The following is a 19,045-nucleotide window of genomic DNA, read 5'->3' as shown; positions in this document are numbered from 1 at the left end:
TGAGGTTACAGCACTGGATGAAGAAGCGCCCTCGGCATCCCCACCAAGGACCCGGCACCACTCCATGTCACCCTTGGTCACTCAGCACCGAAGCATAGTACCAGCCACTTCCCCGGCACCATATGCTTTAAGGCGGTCCAGGTCTCTGGATAGCCAGTACCGCTCACTATCCCAATCCTCTTGGCACTGGTCCCTGCCTGCACCTCTTGGCACCCCACGGTGGCGCAAGGATCATCGGCACCACCTTGGTCCTCCCCTTCAGCCTCCTCAGAGACTGAAGCCAACTCAGGCAGCTCGAGTTATATCAGGCACTGGACCAAGAGCAGTAGAGAGTCCCACACAGCCTGGCAGCCGCAGTGGCCGCCTCCGGGGCAATGGCACTTTTGGACCCCATGGGCCTATCACCAACAACAGGGCACATTTTCTAGAGCCTCCAGATTGATCCACTCAACGCAAAGCCACTCAAGGTCGCCATATAAATGCACCTTGAAGGCAAGAGAGGCCACACTCTCTAGACCCACCTCGGACCCCTCAGAGCAGCCAACAGAGGCAGGTCCTTTGCCCACACCACTACCAAGAGGCATGACCCCCAAGACTTCAGGAGGCACAGTCTGCCTCTCAAGAGGTGACAGCCTTGACAGGCCCCGACATGGCCCAGGACTATGGGGGATTACAGGAGGGTCAGGACGATGGCAACCAGCCTCAGAACATGTCCTCATCCTCCTCAGATGAAGCAGTGGCAGGAATATCTGTATCAGGACCCCCACCTATCGACCATAGAGCCCATCAGGAACTGCTCAGCTAAATTGCCCTTAATATGGGCCTTCAGGAGGAAGAGGAGGAGCCTGAGGATCCAATGGTTGATATTCTGGCTCCATAAGGATGCTCACGGGTAGCATTGCCACTGATTAAGACTATCCAGAGTAACTATAAAGACAATCTGGCAAACCCCGGCTTCTATTTCCCCGGTGGCCAGGGAAGTGGAGAGAAAATACTTCGCCCCATCTAAGGGCTATGAATTCTTATTCTCCCACCCTCCACACTGCTCCCTGGTCGTGTCAGCCGTAAATGAAAAAGAACGCCAGGGTCAGCAGGCCTCAGCACCAAAGTCCAAAGAGGCCAAACGATTGGACCCCTTTGGAAGGAAGGTCATCTCATCGGGAGGCCTGCAACTCAGGATAGCCAGCCAACAGGCCATCCTTAACAGACACAACTCTTGGAATGCTATATACAAGTTTAAGGATCACCTGCCTCAGGATTTGCATGCGCTAATTGAGGAAGGAAAAGCAGTAGCCAAGGCAACTCTGCAAGACACCCTCAATTTGGCTGACTCTGCAGCCAGAACCATATCCTCAGGAGTGGTTCTTCTTCGAGTGATTGCTCCTATGCATTCCAGTTAGGTGTGCGCGCCGTGCGTGCACGGCTCTCCGGAACATTTTTACCCTAGCAACTCCGGCGGGCCGGCTGGGCGCCCCCTGGAGTGGCGCTGCTATGGCGCCTGTTATATACCCCAGCCGGCCCGTCCGCTCCTCAGTTCCTTCTTACCGCCCGTGACGGCCAGTTGGAACAGTGGAGTGCTCTCTCACCTCCACAGCCCTAGCGTTTCTCCGTATCTTTAGTGTATATAGTTGTTTCACTTAGTTTGATAGTTAAGATTAGTTGAAATAAGTTAGTTGTTATAGTTGTATATAGTTGTGATAGTAGGGAATTAGAGGGGTTAGCCTCTCTTCTTCCACAACCGGTGCGGGCTCATGCCCAAGGCACCGGGCTTTAAGCCCTGTGCGGCTTGTCAGCGGCCTATGCCCATCGGCGACCCGCACGATTCCTGCCTGCGCTGCCTCGGGGAATCGCACAGGACTGATAAGTGCCTGATTTGCACGGCATTCAAGCCGCGCACAAGAAAGGAGCGAGACTCGCGACTTAAACAGCTCCTTACGGAGGCGGCACTTCAGCCCCCCGCTCCGTCCCCGGCACCGCCGAAACTATCCTCGGCGCGCAGCGCACCAGCGGCACCGAGCCGTCCCGGTACCGAGGCTCCTAAGGCACGCAGACGGCACCGAAGTCCCGGCACCGTTCCCTCTCCCCCCAGAGGAAGCGGAAGACGGCGCACCCGGCTCCAAAACCTGCAGCTTCGGGACAGTTTACCCAGCCACCTCCGGCACCTCCGGCACCGGCTGTGGTAGTGCACAAGCCGTGCACGGTTCCACTGACTCCGGCACCACAAGAGCCGTCGAGTCCGGTACCTCCCTGCTCCTCGGCGCCGGCCGCGGTAGAGCTGCATCTCCCGTCCACCCCTGAAACGTTTGTGACGGCGAGAGAGCTTATTCAGGTCGTAGAGGCACCGAGCCTCCGGCCCCCGGCACCGCCGGTGCGGGCTGTTCAATCGTTGGGCAAGCCTGCTATGATGCGGCCCCAGACCCCTGACGGAAGAGAGGGGCGACGCTCCAAACCTCGGACCCGGTCCCGGTCCAGGCAACGGTCTCCGTCACGCCGGTCCCGATCACGGCACCGATCACAGTCTCGGTACCGCACCCCATCCTGGCACCGGTCGCAGTCCTGGTACCGCTCAGTCTCGCGGTACCAGTCGCACTCCCGGCACCGCTCACGGTCCCGGTCACCGGACCGACGGTACCGTCGGAGATCCAGTTCCCGGTACCGATCTCGACGTCGCGACTCCCACAGCCGCTCTCGCCACCAGCGATCAAGGTCACGCTCTGGCTCCCGGTACCGAAGTGACCGACGGTCCAGATCACCGTCCTGGCACCATGACGGCCGGCACCGCTCCTCGGCACCGTCCGGGGATAAGCTGCCTCATTCAGCGGCGCACTCCATCAGCGCCTCGGCACCCCCGTGGCCTTCGCGTCAGCCATCGGTCGTCTCCCAGGCGGACAGCGAGACAGATCTCCGGGCTCCCGCCCAGAGCCAACATCTTGGACACCAGCAGTGGGGTTTCGGGGTCCCCTGGGCTGGCTATGAGTCCCAAGGGCTCCCCTTGTCCCAGCGCCCAGTGGGTGCTGTACGCAGCATACCAGAAGCCACGGTGAGCCGCCCTCCCCCAACACCACTGGGGGAGACCCTACCGTCGTCGGACCCCGCAGGGCTTCCGTCAACCTCACAAGCCCCTGAGCAGCCTCCGGCAGAGGAGGTGGTACAGACTCTGTCTTCATCCTCCTCTCCGGATGAGGCAGTGGCAGGCGCCGCAACGGTGGACCCTCCCCCGATCGACCTGCGGGCCCACCAGGACCTTCCCCGCAGGGTGGCAAAGGCCATTGACCTTCTGGTGGCGGAGGTCCCGGAAGATGAAGACCCGGTGACCAACGTCATCAGCGCGGAGGCCCCGACGCGGGTGGCCCTGCCTTTTATTAAAACAATCCAGAAAAATGCCACGACCATCTGGCAGTCACCGGCGTCCGTCCCCCCTACGGCAAGGGGCGTGGAACGTAAATACTCGGTGCCCCCCGCGGGATCCGAGTATCTGTACACTCATCCCGCTCCGGACTCACTGGTCATCCAGTCCGTTAACGACCGTGAGCGGCATGGACAGCCAGCCCCAGCGCCGAAGTCGAAGGACGCCAGGCGCATGGACTTGTTGGGCCGCAAGGTGTATTCGGCGGGGGGTATTCAGCTGCGCATTGCAAACCAGCTGGCCCTCTTAGCCCGGTACGCCTTCGACATTTTCGTGTCCCTCACGAAATACACGGAACTGATCCCGATGGATTCCCGATGAGAGTTTTCGGCTCTGGTCGAAGAGGGCAGGACAGCCTCCCGCTCTTCCATCCAGGCTGCTCTGGATTCGGCGGACTCAGGGGCCAGAACCCTGGCCTCTGGAGTAACTATGCGGCGCATCTCCTGGCTGCAGTCCTCCACCTTGCCGCCGGAGGTGCAGTATACCCTCCAGGACCTGCCCTTTGAGACTCACGGCCTGTTCTCAGAGAAAACAGACTCGAGGATACAGACCCTGAAGGACGGTCGTGTAGCTATCCGCACTCGGTTGTGTAGCTATCCGCACTCTGGGTATGCACACGCCAGCTACCCAGAGGCGCTCCTTCCGCCAACAGCAGCCCTTCCGGCCTTTTACCCAGGCCAGGTCAAGGCCTTATAATAGTCGGCGCAACGGCCTCAACCGCCGTCGACCTTCAGGCAGCAGGCGCAACCAAGCCCAGGCGTCGTCCAAGGCCCCTCAAGGGCCCAAACAGCAATTTTGATGGGACGCCCGAGGACGGCTCATCAGTCTCTTCCCAGGATCCAACCCCTTTATTTTGCAACCGCCTTTCCCACTTCCTCCCGGCGTGGTCCCAAATCACATCGGACAGCTGGGTACTCCGTACTATCCAGTATGGTTACCACCTTCAGTTTATTTCGCCCCCTCCTTCCCACCCACCTTCCCTGTCCCTCTTCAGGGACCCCTCTCATGAGCAATGCCTCTTGCAAGAGGTCAAGACTCTGTTGAGGTTGGGTGCCATAGAGGAGGTGCCGCAAGACAGGCAGGGCAGGGGATTCTATTCCCGTTATTTTCTCATCCCCAAGGCGAAAGGAGGCCTCAGACCCATACTGGACCTCCGGGAGCTCAACAAGTACATGATCAAGCTCAAATTTCGCATGGTGACCTTGGGGACCATCATTCCCTCCCTGGATCCGGGAGACTGGTTTGCCGCCCTTGACATGAAGGACGCTTACTTCCATATTGCTATTTACCCTCCCCATCGACGCTACCTGCGTTTTGTGGTCAATGGTGCGCACTACCAGTTTGCGGTGCTACCCTTCGGCCTATCCACCGCTCCGAGGGTCTTCACCAAATGCATGGCAGTGGTTGCTGCAGACCTCCGCCGTCGTCGAGTTCACGTCTACCCTTATCTCGACGACTGGCTGGTTCGCGGGCCATCCCGCCAATTGGTAACAGACCAAGTTGCCGAGATACTCTCCCTATTTCGGGAACTGGGTCTTCTCGTCAATGTGGAGAAGTCCTCACTGACTCCATCTCAGAGGGTGGAGTTTATTGGAGCGGTCCTCGACTCCACGGTGGCCAGGGCCTGTCTCCCTCGCGCCCGACACCAGACGATGGTCTCCATCATCCGAGACCTGCACGTTTTTCCCACTACGACGGTTTGGTCCTGCCTACGCCTCCTGGGCCACATGGCGTCGTGCACGTTCGTCACCGCCTATGCGAGACTGCACCTTCGCCCGTTTCAATCTTGGCTAGCGTCGGTGTACCGCCCACACCGCGACTCGATGGACAGAGTAGTCACGGTCACGAAGCCTACCCTCGCTTCGCTCAGTTGGTGGCTGAACCCAGAGGTCGTATGTGCAGGAGTCCCGTTCCGTCCGCCTCGTCCGTCCGTGACACTGACGACAGATGCCTTGGCGTTGGGATGGGGAGCACACCTGGGCGACCTACACACCCAGGGCCTCTGGTCGCCCCAGGAGCTCTCCCTCCACATTAACGTCAGGGAGCTGCGGGCAATTCGCTTGGCGTGCCACGCCTTCCACACCCGTCTGTGAGGCCAATGCGTAGCGGTGTTCACGGACAACACCACAGCGATGTTTTATGTGAACAAACAAGGCGGAGCCCGCTCCTCCCAGCTCTGCAAGGAAGCGATGCTCCTGTGGGACTTCTGCGTGACCCACTCAATTCACCTGGAAGCATCCTTTCTTCCGGGAGTGCAGAACACGCTGGCCGACCATCTCAGCAGGTCGTTCCTCTCCTACGAGTGGTCCCTCCGTCCAGATGTCGTCCACACAATCTTCCGGAGGTGGGAGTTTCCCCAGATAGACCTATTCGCCTCCAGGGAGAACAGGAAGTGCCACCTGTTTTGCTTGTTCCAGGGTCGCTCGCCAGGCTCCCTGTCGGACGCCTTCCTTTACCCCTGGACGGATCGTCTCCTCTACGCCTTCCCTCCGTTCCCGCTAGTGCACCAAGTGCTACTGAAGCTTCGGAGGGACAGAGCCCGCGTCATACTCGTAGCTCCGGCCTGGCCGAGGCAGCACTGGTACACCCTGCTGCTCGAGCTCTCTGTTTGGGATCCCATCCCCCTTCCGTTATGGCCGGACCTCATCACCCAGGACTTCGGCAGACTCCGCCATCCGAACCTGCAGTCCCTCCATCTTACAGCTTGGTACCTGAGTGGTTGACCCACGCAGAGAGGGACTGTTCGGCGGCAGTAAGGCAAGTCCTGCTAGAGAGCAGAAAGCCTTCCACTCACCTTGCGAAATGGAAGCGATTCACACTCTGGTGTGATCAATGAGGACTCAATCCATTCGTAGTCCCGGTCCCTACCATCCTCGACTACCTCTGGTACCTTAAGGAGCAAGGTCTTGCGGTCTCCTCCTTGAGAGTACACCTGGCAGCAGTGTCCGCCTTTCGTCCATCTATGGGAGGTCGCTCCATCTTCTCTAACCCGATGGTTTCCCGCTTCCTTAAGGGCCTCGACCGGTTGTACCCGCCGGTGCGGCATCCTGCCCCGACCTGGGATTTGAACCTCGTTCTGGCCAAGCTTATGGGACCGCCCTTCGAGCCTCTAGCCACGTGCTCTCTGCTCTACCTCTCCTGGAAGACGGCCTTCCTCGTCGCAATTACATCAGCGAGATGAGTCTCTGAGCTCCGTGCTCTAACGGTTGGACCACCATACACCATCTTCCATGGGGACAAGGTGCAGCTTCGACCACACCTGGCCTTCCTCCCTAAGGTGGTGTCGGCCTTCCACCTCAACCAGGAGATCTTCCTCCCGGTCTTCTTCCCGAAGCCGCACGCCTCCCCTCGGGAACGACAGCTTCACACCCTGGACGTCCGCAGGGCGCTTGCCTTTTACATCGAGTGGACGAAGCCCTTCCGGCGTTCGACCCAGCTGTTTGTGGCAGTCGCCGACCGCATGAAGGGTGAGCCGGTCTCCTCCCAGTGGATTTCCTCCTGGGTAACGCAATGTATTCGGACATGCTACGAGCTTGCTCGCGTGCCACCATGCCGCCTCACTGCTCACTCAACGAGAGCGCACGCCTCGTCGGCCGCCTTCCTGGCCCATGTTCCCATCCAGGACATCTGTAGAGCGGCCACCTGGTCTTCTGTCCACACCTTCGCCTCCCATTACGCGTTGGTGCAGCAATCAAGAGACGATGCAGCCTTCGGCTCCACAGTCTTACACTCTGCCACGTCTCACTCCGACCCCACCGCCTAGGTACGGCTTGGGAATCACCTAACTGGAATGCATAGGAGCAATCACTCGAAGAAGAAAAGACGGTTACTCACCGTAGTAACTGTTGTTCTTCGAGATGTGTTGCTCCTATCCATTCCAGACCCGCCCTCCTTCCCCACTGTCGGAGTAGCCGGCAAGAAGGAACTGAGGAGCGGACGGGCCGGCTGGGGTATATAACAGGCGCCATAGCGGCGCCACTCCAGGGGGCGCCCAGCCAGCCCGCCGGAGTTGCTAGGGTAAAAATGTTCCGGAGAGCCGTGCACGCACGGCGCGCACACCTAACTGGAATGGATAGGAGCAACACATCTCGAAGAACAACAGTTACTACGGTGAGTAACCGTCTTTTATGAGGCATTCAGCATGGCTACAGGTATCAGGCCTCCCTCCCGAGGTCCAAAACACATTGCAAGACCTCCTCTTTTGGAGCAAACGGACTCCAGGCTGCAGAGCCTCAAGGATTCCAGGGCTACAATGAAATCCTTGGGAACGCGTACACCAGGAACCCAGAGGAAGCCCTTCAGGCCTCAACCTCCGCAGCAGAGGCAATACCAACCTCGCCCTACCACAGGCAGGCAGGAATAATAGACGCAGACCATCGAACAATGCGTCTAGCTGAGGCCCAAACAAGCCCCAGCCAGGAAACAAGCCAGGGTTTTGAAGGCACGCACGAGGACAACCTATCAATCCAATCCCAGGATCCCTCCCCAGAGTTTTTAAACCGGTTATTCCACTTCTACCTTGCGTGGTCCCGTATAACATTGGACCTCTGAGTCCTACGCATGGTACAGGTGGGATACTCCCTCCAGTTCTCCTCCTTCCCTCCCTCCCACCCCCCTTCCCCATCCCGGTTCAGGGACCCCTCTCACAAGCAACTCTTTATGCAGGAAGTATGATCACTCATCAATATAGGGGCGCTCAAAGAGGTTCCCCAGGAGCTAAGGGGAAAGGGATTTTACTCCCGTTATCCAGCCTGGCAAGTCCGAGAGCCTCTGCGCTGGTGGCTGGAACAGCCAGTAGTCTGTGCGGGAGACCCCTTCAGCACAACCCAGCCTTCACTGACATTAGTAACAGATGCATCAGATCTGGGTTGGGGTGCACACCTAGGGAACTGAGAACACAATGTCTGTGGATGCAGGACGAGATACCCCTTCATATCGACTTGAAGGAGCTCAGAGCAGTTCGTCTGGCCTGTCAAATCTTTCATAGAATTATAGAATATTAGGGTTGGAAGATACCTCAGGAGGTCATCTAGTCCAACCCCCTGCTCAAAGCAGGACCAACACCAACTAAATCATCCCAGCCCGGACTTTGTCAAGCCGGGCCTTCAAAACCTCTAAGAACAGAGATTCCATCTCCTCCCTAGGTAACCCATTCCAGTGCTTCACCACCCTCCTAGTGAAATAGTGTTTCCTAATATCTAACCTAGACCTCCTCTGCTGCAACTTGAGACCATTGCTTTTTGTTCTGTCATCTGCCATTGAGAACAGCATAGCTCCATCCTCTTTGAAACTCCCTTTCAAGTAGTTGAAGGCTGCTATCAAATCCCCCCTCACTCTTGTCTCTGCAGACTAAATAATCCCAGTTCCTTCAGCCTCTCTTCGTAAATCATGTGCTCCAGCCCCCTAATCATTTTTGTTGCCCTCTGCTGGACTCTCTTTAATTTGTCCACATCCCTTCTGCAGTGGAGGGACCAAAACTGGATGCAATACTCCAGGTGTGGCCTCACCAGTGCCGAATAGAGGGGAATAATCACTTCCCTCGATTTGCTGGCAATGCTCCTACTAATACAGCCCAGTATGCCATTGGCCTTCTGGCAACAAGGGCCCACTGCTGTCTCATATCCAGCTTCTCATCCACTGTAATCCCCAGATCCTTTTCTGCAGAACTGCTGCTTATCCAGTCAGTCCCCAGCCTGTAGTGGTGCATGGGATTCTTCCTTCCTAAGTGCAGAACTCTGCACTTGTCCTTGTTGAACCTCATCAGATTTCTTTTGGCCCAATCCTCCAATTTGTCTAGGTCTGTTCGAGCCCCTGGCCACTTGTTCCCTCCTTTACCTTTCATGGAAGGTAGCGTTCTTGGTGGCCATTACATCGGCGAGGAGTGTGTCTGAACTAAAGGCTCTCACCTCCAAATCCCCTTATACAGTGTTTCATAAGGACAAGGTGCAGCTTAGATCGCACCGTAGATTCCTCCCCAAGGTGGTCTCCCAGTTCCACATGGGACAGGACATTTGTCTTCCTGTGATTTTTCCAAAGCCTCACATGAGCCCGCAGCAGCAGAGCTTGCACACGCTAGACGTTCAAAGAGTCCTAGCATTCTACATAGAGCACATGAGGCCTTTTTGCAAATCAACCCAACTGTTCGTGGCCACTGCTGGTAGAACGAAGGGCCTTCTAGTATCTTCTCAGCGCATCTCGTCCTGGATCACAGACTGCATTCACACATACTATGAGTTGGCTAAGGTTCCAGCTCTGACAATCACAGCCTATTGGACAAGAGCGCAAGCATCTTCGACCGCCTTTCTGGCGCAAGTACCCATCCACAAAATCTGCAAAGCAGCTGCTTAGTCCTCAGTGCATATGTTTACAGCCCATTATGCCATCAACCACAGGCCAGAGATGATATAGCAGTCAGCAGGGCTGTCCTCCTATCAACCATTCCTTGACTCCTACCCACCTCCAATGGTCAGCTTGGAAGTCATATAATTGGAACGGATGTGAACAAGCACTTGAAGAAGAAAAGATGGTTACTTACCTCTCGTAACTGTTGTTCTTCGAGATGTGTTGTTCACATCCATTACAATACACGCCCCCCTTCCCCTCTGTCGGGGTCAACGACAAGAAGGAACCGAAGATGGGGGGGTCAGGCCGGCAGGGTAATAAGGGTCCCACTCTAGGGGGCTCCTCTGTCATCCTGACAGGAGCTGCTAAGGGAAAAAGTTTTCAACGTCTGTGCACGCGACGTGCACGCACACCTAATTGCTATGGACATGAAAAACACATCTCAAAAAATAACAGTTACAAGAGGTAAGTAACCGTCTTCTCTTGCCTATTCCCAGCTTCTGGAAAGATTGCATGATATAGAAGGAGATTAAAAAAAAATCCCCTTCTGACTGCCATTCTCCTCTGGCTGGGCCTCAAATCTGTGAGTGGGTACCAGGTTCTGGGCTTTCTGCTGACTCACACCGGTAGCTAGACCAGGTGGGTCTCATTACTTCTACTCAGGAACACCACAGGCTGAGAGCCTCTCTGAGGCAGGACAGAACTAGAGGGGATTCTGAAGAGCCTCTCAGGAAGGAGGTCAGGATACAGTCACATGCTTTGTAAGTAGAGTCCTGTCTGTTGTTTATTAAGATTAAAGGCAAACTCCAGTCAGAGGGTATGATTTGGATCAATGCCCTACAGTGTCACGGTGTGCAGACTGCCTGCTCATGAATCTCTGTTCTCTTCTCAGGTCTGGCTGGAGCTGATGCACAACCCAGTTTTCTGCAGCGCATCCACTTCTGAGGCTAAATACCGGCAGATCCTTGACATCAAAGCCAAGTCCTCCCTGGCCGTGCCATTAGTGATTGTCCCTTTGCAGCTGGGATCTCACAACATTGAGGTCAAGGCAGCAGTGCAGGACAGTTTTGTATCTGATGGCATGAAGAAGAAACTGAAGGTTGTGGTAGGTATCAGGGGGCATGATATCTGCTGGAGGGCAAGAGGCTGGAGGCCAGATTGGCTGGCTTCTGGAATCAGTGCTGTCTCTTAACCTGTTAAATTAACACCCTGCATCTCCATCCCCATCTCACTTCCTCCCCTCCCCTGTGGCAATTACAGCAGGGCTGGGGCTGGCCTGGTTATCTTACACTCAGTCTTCTGAGCCGTCATATAAGGGCTAGTCTACACTTACCAGCCGGGTTGACGCGGTGAGTTCGACTTCTCGGAGTTCGAACTATCGCGTCTAATCTGGACGCGATAGTTCGAACTCTGGAAGCGCCGCGGTCGACTCCGGTACTCCACCACTGCAAACGGCGGTGGTGGAGTCGACCTTGGAGCTGCGGACTTCGATTCCACGGCGTCTGGACGGGTGAGTAGTTCGAACTAGGGTACTTCAAATTCAGCTACACTATTCACGTAGCTGAAATTGCGTACCCTAGTTCGACCCCGCTTCTTAGTGTGGACCAGCCCTAAGAGACCTAGGTTCAGTTCCTCAGGCCCAGGGTCTTGCTCCTTGGACCAGTAGATGCTGGAATCAATACAGACTCAGTGCACCCAGGGAGAACCTCATATCACTCGGCAGAGAGAGCTGAGCAAAGGAGCAGCATTGGTGGGTTGTGAAGGGCGTCCCATTGGCCTGTCCCAGGAGATCACTGTAATGCTGGGTGAGAGGAAGATCCTCCACTGAAGATCAGGGAGTAGAAAAGTCCTTCAGGAAGGTCACAGAGCAATGATGGAATTAACTGAGCTTCTCACTTCCTCGCCCTGCCAGACTCTGTAGGGCAGATTTATAAGAACATAAGAACGGCCATACTGGGTCAGACCAAAGGTCCATCTAGCTCAGTATACTGTCTGCCGACAGTGGCCAATGCCAGGTGCCCCAGAGGGAATGAACAGAACAGGGAATCATCAAATGATCCATCCCGTCTCCTATTCCCAGCTTCTGGCAAAAAATCCTCCTGTTCATCTGTAGTGGAATCAGTGGTGTTACGCTTGGGATGAATTTGGCCTAGGGACTTCTCCTTGGATGCATCCTAACCAGGATCCAAAACAAAAGGGGACGCTGCCTGAGGTTGAGGTCAGATTCCAGACTCATTGGGACGGAGCCTGATCTCAGTTTCACTTGACAGCTGACCAGGGGCGGCTCTAGACATTTCGCCGCCCCAAGCATGGCGTCATGCCGTGGGGGGCGCTCTGCTGGTCGCCGGTCCCGCGGCTCCGGTGGACCTCCCGCAGGCGTGCCTGCGGAGGGTCTGCTGGTCTCGCAGCTTCGGTGGAGCTGCGAGACCAGTGGACCCTCTGCAGACATGCCGCCGAAGGCTTTCTACCTGTCGCCCTCCCGGCGACCGGCAGAGCGCCCCCCGCGGCATGCCGCCCCAAGCACGTGCTTCGCGTGCTGGGGCCTTGAGCCGCCCCTGCCGCTGACTTCCAGTGGAGTCACTCCTGATTCATGCTGCTCACAAGATCAGCAAGTCGCTCACCTTTTCCTACTGCTCTTCATTGTCTCTGAATGCTACTGTGCTTACTATGCTCTTGTCGTTCCTTTCTAGCCGGAAGGGTTGAGGATGACCAAAACAATTATGTCTGTCCTATTGGATCCATCTACGAAAGGAGCAGGTGAGTAGCCACACTGCTTTGCCTTTACATGGCACCTCTCATCCTGAAGGTCTCAAAGAATTCCACGATCTGTATCTAAGGGTATGTCTACACTATATGATTACTCTGATTTTACAAAATTCTATTTTTGGCAACAGATTGTATAAAGTTGAGTGCATGCAGCCACACTAAGCACATTAATTCGGTGGTGTGCATCCATGTACCAAGGCTAGGGTCGACGTCCGGAGTGTTGCACTATGGGTAGCTATCCCATAGCTATCCCATAGTTCCTGCAGTCTCCCCTGCCCATTGGAATTCTGGGTTGAGATCTGATTGCCTGATGGGGAAAAAACATTGTCACGGGTGGTTCTGAGTACTTGTCATCAGGGCCCCCTCTCCCTCCCTCCTTCCCTCCATGAAAGCAATGGCAGACAACCGTTTCGCGCCTTTTTTCCTGGGTGAACTGTTCAGACACCATACCATGGCAAGCTTGGAGCCTGCTCAGCTCAAGACAGCAGTCATGAACATTGTAAACACCTCACGCATTATCATGCAGTTTATGCTGAACCAGAACCTGAAAAACCAGGTGAGGAGGAGGCAGCGACAGCAGCGCAGCGACGAGAGTGATGAGAACATGGACATAGAATTCTCTCAAACCGCGGTTCTCGGCACTTTGGAGATCATGGTGTTACTGGGGCAGGTTCTAGCTGTGGAACACGGATTCTGGGCCCAGGAAACAAGCACAGACTGGTGGGACCACATAGTGTTGCAGGTGTGGGACGATTCCCAGTGGCTGTGAAACTTTTGCACGTGTAAGGGCACTTTCATGGAACTTTGTGACTTGCTTTCCCCTGCCCTCAAGCACCAGAATACCAAGATGAGAGCAGCCCTCACAGTTGAGAAGCAAGTGGCGATAGCCCTGTGGAAGCTTGCAACGCCAGTCAGTTGGGAATCAATTTGGAGTGGGCAAATCTACTGTGGGGGCTGCTGTGATGCAAGTAGCCAAAGCAATCACTGAGCTGCTGCTACCAAAGGTAGTGACTCAGGGAAATGTGCAGGTCATAGTCAATAGCTTTGCTGCAATGGGATTCCTTAACTGTGGTGGGGCGATAGATGGAACCCATATCCCTATCTTGGCACCGGAGCACCAGGGTAGCCAGTATATAAATTGCAAGGAGTACTTTTCAATGGTGCTGCAAGCACTGGTGGATCACAAGGGACGTTTCACCAACATCAACGTGGGATGGCTGGGAAGGGTTCATGACGCTTGTGTCTTCAGGAACACTAGTCTGTTTAAACGGCTGCAGCAAGGGATTTACTTCCCAGACCAGAAAATAACTGTTGGGGATGTTGACATGCCTATAGTTATCTTCGGGGACCCAGCCTACTCCTTAATGCCATGGCTCAGGAAGCCATACACAGGCAGCCTGGACAGTAGTCAGGAGCTGTTCAACTACCGGCTGAGCAAGTGCAGAATAGTGGTAGAATGTGCATTTGGATGTTTAAAGGGTCGCTGGTGCACTTTACTGACTCACTCAGACCTTAGCCAAACCAGTATTCCCATTGTTATTGCTGCTTGCTGTGTGCTCCACAATCTCTGTAAGAGTAAGGGGGAGATGTTTATGGCAGGATGGGAGGTTGAGGCAAATCGCCTGGCCGCTGATTACGCACAGCCAGACACCAGGGCGATTAGAAGAGCACACCAGGAAGCACTGCGCATCAGAGAAGCTTTGAAAATCAGTTTCATTACTGGCCAGGCAGGCTACAGTGTGAAAGTTCTGTTCTCCTTGATAAAAACCCACCCCCTTGATTGACTCATTCCCTGTAAGCAACCCACCCTCCCCCCTTCGATCACAGCTTGCTTTCTAAGGAAATAAAGTCACTATCATTTAAAAATCATGTATTCTTTATTAATTGATTAAAAACATAGGGAGAGAACTGACAAGGTAGCCCGGGTGGGGTTTGGGAGGAGGATAGGAGGGAAGGAAAAGGCCACTTCAAAAGTTGTTGAATGACAGCCTTTTGCTTGGGCTGTCCACTGGGGTGGAGTGGCAGGGTGCATGGAGCCTCCCCTCGACCCCACGTTCTTGGATGTCTGGGTGAGGAGGCTATGGAACTTGGGGAGGGCGGTTATACAGAGGCTGCAGCGGCACTCTGTGATCCTGCTGCCGTTCCTGAAGCTCCACCAGATGCCAGAGCATGTCCATTTGATCACACAGCAGCCCCAGCGTTGCATCCTGCCTCCTCTGATCTTCCTGCCACCACCTCTCATCTCGAGCGTCCCTCCTGTCCTCACATTCATCCCTCCTGTCCTCATGTTCATTGGCATCTTTCCTGTACTTTGATACCATGTCCTTCTACTCATTCAGATGAGCTCTTTCATTGCGGGTCGACTGCATGATCTCAGAGAACATTTAGTCACATGTGCGTTTTTTTTGCCACCTTATCTGAGATATCCTTCGGGATGGAGGAGGGAGGCTTGAAAAATTTGCAGCTGCGGGAGGGAAAAAAGGGACAGAAATATTTTAAAAGATACATTTTACAGAACAATGGTTATACTCTTTCATGGTGAACAACACTATTCACATTACATAGCACATGTGATTTTGGTACAAGGTCAAATTTTGCATATTAATATTGAGTGCCTGCGGTTTTGGTGTTAGAGATCACAGATGCAGGGCCGGGCAACAGAATTCGGCTTGCATGCGGCTGTGGTAAGCCATTGTCTTTCGGCTTCTGCAACCTTCATAAAAGCAACACCCTCCTTTCCCACATACCAAGCAAAGCCCGTTGAGTGCTGTGGTTTTCGTGTTAACGTGCAGCAGCAGAAACCAAACTAACCCCCACCATCCAATTCTCTGGGATGATCGCTTTACCCCTCCCCCCACCACATGGCTGGTATCAGGGAAGATCCCTGCTAGCCAAACGCGAACAGCTCAGCGCCAATGCCCCCACCCCCCCCCCCCGGCTTGGCTAACTGCAGGGAAGGATTTCTTTTCAGCCACAGGCAAACAGCCCACTAGGAACGGCCACCTCTGTCCCCTTAATTAAATTCCCATATTTCAACCAGGTTACCATGAACGATATCACTCTCCTGAGGATAACACAGCGAGATAGAGAACGGATGTTGCTTGAATGCCAGCAAACACCGGGACCATACGCTGCCAGGCTTTGTCATGCAATGATACCAGATTACTTGCTACTAGCATGGCATGGTAAAGTTTCCTACCGTGGAGGACGGAATAAGGCTGCCCTGCCCAGAAACCTTCTGGAAAGGCTTTTGGAGTACCTCCAGGAGAGCTTCATGGAGATGTCCCTGGAGAATTTCCGCTCCATTCCCAGACATGTTAACAGACTTTTCCAGTAGCTGTACTGGCTGCGAATGCATCCCAAGTCCTCAGGGCAAATTAATCATTTAAAAATGCTTGCTTTTAAACCATGTTTTACATTTACAAAGGTACGCTCACCAGAGGTCCCTTCTATGGCTTCATGGTCTGGGATACCGCTTTGGGAGGGTTGGGAGGCTACATCGGTCAGGCTGAGAAAAAGATCCTGGCTGTTGGGGAGAATGGTGTGATGTGTGCTCTCCGCAAGCTTGTCCTCCTCCTTCTCCTCATCTTCCCCGTCCGCAAAATCCTCAGGCATGGCTGTGAGTAACCCCTCATCAGAATCCACAGTCAAGGGTGGGGTAGTGGTGACAGTCCCCCCTAGAATTGCATGCAGCTCAGCGTAGAAGTGGCATGTCTGCAGCTCTGCCCCGGACCTTCCGTTTGCTTCTTTGGTTTTCTGAAATGCTTGTCTGAGCTCCTTAACTTTCACGTGGTGCTGATATGAGTCCCTATTGTGGCCTCTCTCCATCATGCCCTTGGAGATTTTTTCAAATATTTTGGCATTTCGTCTGTTGGAACATAGTTCTGCTAGCACGGAATCTTCTCCCCCTACAACAATCAGATCTAGTACCTCCCATACGGTCCATGCTGGAGCTCTTTTTCAATTCTCAGACTGCATGGTTACCTGCGCTGATGAGCTCTGCATGATCACCTGTGCTGATGAGCTCTCCACGCTGGACAAACAGGATATGAAATTCAAAAGTTTGCGGGGCTTTTTCTGTCTACCTGGCTGGTGCATCCGAATTCAGATTGCTGTCCAGAGCAGTCACAATGGTGCACTGTGGGATAGCTCCCGGAGGCCAATACCGTCAAACTGCATCCACACTAACCCTAATTCAAACTGTTGATTTCTGCGCTAGTCCCCTCGTCATGGAGGAGTACAGAAATCGATTTTAAGAGCCCTTTATGTTGAAGTAAATGGCTTTGTTGTGTGGATGGGTGCAGAGTTAATTCGATTTAACGCTGCTAAATTTGACCTAAACTTGTAGTGTAGATCAGGCCTAAGTGAGGACATTTCTGTTTCTGGAGCCCATGTATCTAACCCAAACCCTTAACTGGATCTGCAGCAAACTTCCCTGAAAAATTCTACCCTGGCATCCGATCGTGCGTGGGATATTTCAGAGGGATTGGTTTAGTGTTGGCTGAGATGGAGGTCAAAATCAGGCTCATCACAGAAGACTAGAATCGGCAATATGCAGAGCAATTCAGCTGCCACTGAAATGCAGCCTCCTCTGCCTGCCCCGTATTCATAGCTTCCTGATTCTCATCTCAGCTGCCCCCTCCCTCCCTTTTCCCTAGCACATCAGTGGATTGTGCAGGTCTCTCTATGAGCATTGTAGGGTATAATTCAAGAACCAGCAGCAAAGCTCAGCCAGCTGGATGGATGGCATTTCAGTGTCTCTTTTCCTTGCCCTTCCTTTTCAGGGGGAGTCCAAGAAGTGAAGGTGAAAGCGGCAGATATAGATGACATGGTTCCAGACACAGAATCGGAGACCAAAGTCAGCATCCAAGGCAAGGGCCTCTGATTTGAAAGTGTTTTATGCTTTAGAAACAGAGTGAAGGGAGCAATGAATTCTTCTCTGGTAGCTACACTCACAGGAGGTGGACCGATTACCCACTTGGTTCTGTTACAACTGTCTACGTGCACTATTGAGCATTAATGGCCAAGATAGAGGAAGGTCATTGTCAGCGTGTGGCTAAACAAGGTGCTGACAGGAGAGACAGGTGCACAGAAATAAGGAGCACCCAGGGGGCAGCCTATGTCACTAGACAGGATGGCCTAGTGGTTTGGGCCCTAGCTTAGCTTAGTATTTCGGAAGCCTGAGTTCAAGATCTTGCTCTTCCACAGATGTCCCTGGTGACTTTGGGCAGCTCTCTTAGCCTGTCTGTGCTTCAGGTCCCCACCTGTAAAATGTGGATAATAACCCTTCCTTTAACCTCAACCAGCAAGGGCTGGTGCTTTCAGAGTGGGAGTGTCCAGGTTCTATCCCCACCGCTGGCAGAGCTGGAGTGAAGTACCTAGAAGGGCTTGGTGAGAAATGCTCAGAGCATTGTAGGAACTTTGTCAGCACACAGGGCTGAGATCAATTTTTGCTGGGATAGGATCTGACTTTCATGGGGTTTGGGTGTGCTCAGTACCATGCAGGATTGAGCTGCCACTGCCCGCAGAGAGGTCTGTCTGTCTCTCTGTCCCCACCAGCACCTGCTCTCCCTGCTTTAATTCACACAACATTATTTCCTTGGCCAGGAAACCTGGTGACAATGATTGCCGAAAACTCCATTGACGGGGCCAACCTGAAGCATCTCATTGTGACGCCGTCCGGCTCTGGGGAAGAGAACATGATCGGCATGACCGCCCCCGTCATCGCCACCATCTACCTGGACAGCACCGAGCAGTGGGAAAGGATCGGGGTGGAACGTAGGGCCGAAGCCATCAAGTTGATCATGCAAGGTAAGTACTTCTCATGCCAGACAGCAAATCCCTCTTCAGGCTCGTGTTAGGGACACAGGCCTGGCCCCGAGGTCCATCTAGCCCAGTAGCCTGTGTCGGAGAATGGCCGGTACCAAATGTTTCAGAAACCTCACGTTAAGCACATTGGGCAATAGATAGAGAGCCCAGGGATCAGGCAGCTGGCCTGGCGCTCAGGGGATACCAGTTCAGTTCCCTGCTCTGCCACAGACTCCTGGTGTGATGTTGGGCAAGTCACTTAATCTCTCCGTGACTCCATTTCCCCCTCTGCAAACAGGGAGAGTCTCAGTGCCCTGCTGCACAGGGGGGGTTGTGAGGGTAGATGGCAGGAGCTCCGCAAATTCCCACCATCACCTGGAGCGTGGCCCTGCTTCCACTCTGCCCTTCCCCACAAAGCTCCTCCCCTGCTGGGCCCACCCATGCTCTGCCCCAAGGCCCCACCCCATTAGGATTCTTCCCCCCCAAGGTCTTGCCCATCCTCCACCTTTTCCCACCCCCATTCTGCCACTCACTCCTCTCCCCCACATCAGTCACCCATAAGGCAGGGAAAAAGTGGGAGGGACCTTGTCCCCTTGGCCCCCATTGTTCCGGTGCCCCTGGTAGTTACAATGAAGAATGTGAAGCACCCTAATACTATGGGAATGGGGGTCAAATAAGACCCTAAAATAGAGAGAGAATCTGCCTCCCACTTTAGGTCTCCTT

At 54.2% G+C, this 19,045-nt stretch overlaps 1 pseudogene; it reads left to right on the top strand.

The window, feature by feature from the left end:
- The window catches only part of LOC123353777, an 824,880-nt pseudogene that overhangs the window by 792,139 nt on the left and 13,696 nt on the right, over positions 1-19,045 (top strand).

Source organism: Mauremys mutica, chromosome 20, assembly GCF_020497125.1.
Source record: "Mauremys mutica isolate MM-2020 ecotype Southern chromosome 20, ASM2049712v1, whole genome shotgun sequence".
Lineage (NCBI taxonomy): Eukaryota > Metazoa > Chordata > Testudines > Geoemydidae > Mauremys > Mauremys mutica.
This window is presented reverse-complemented; position numbering and strand designations above follow the sequence as displayed.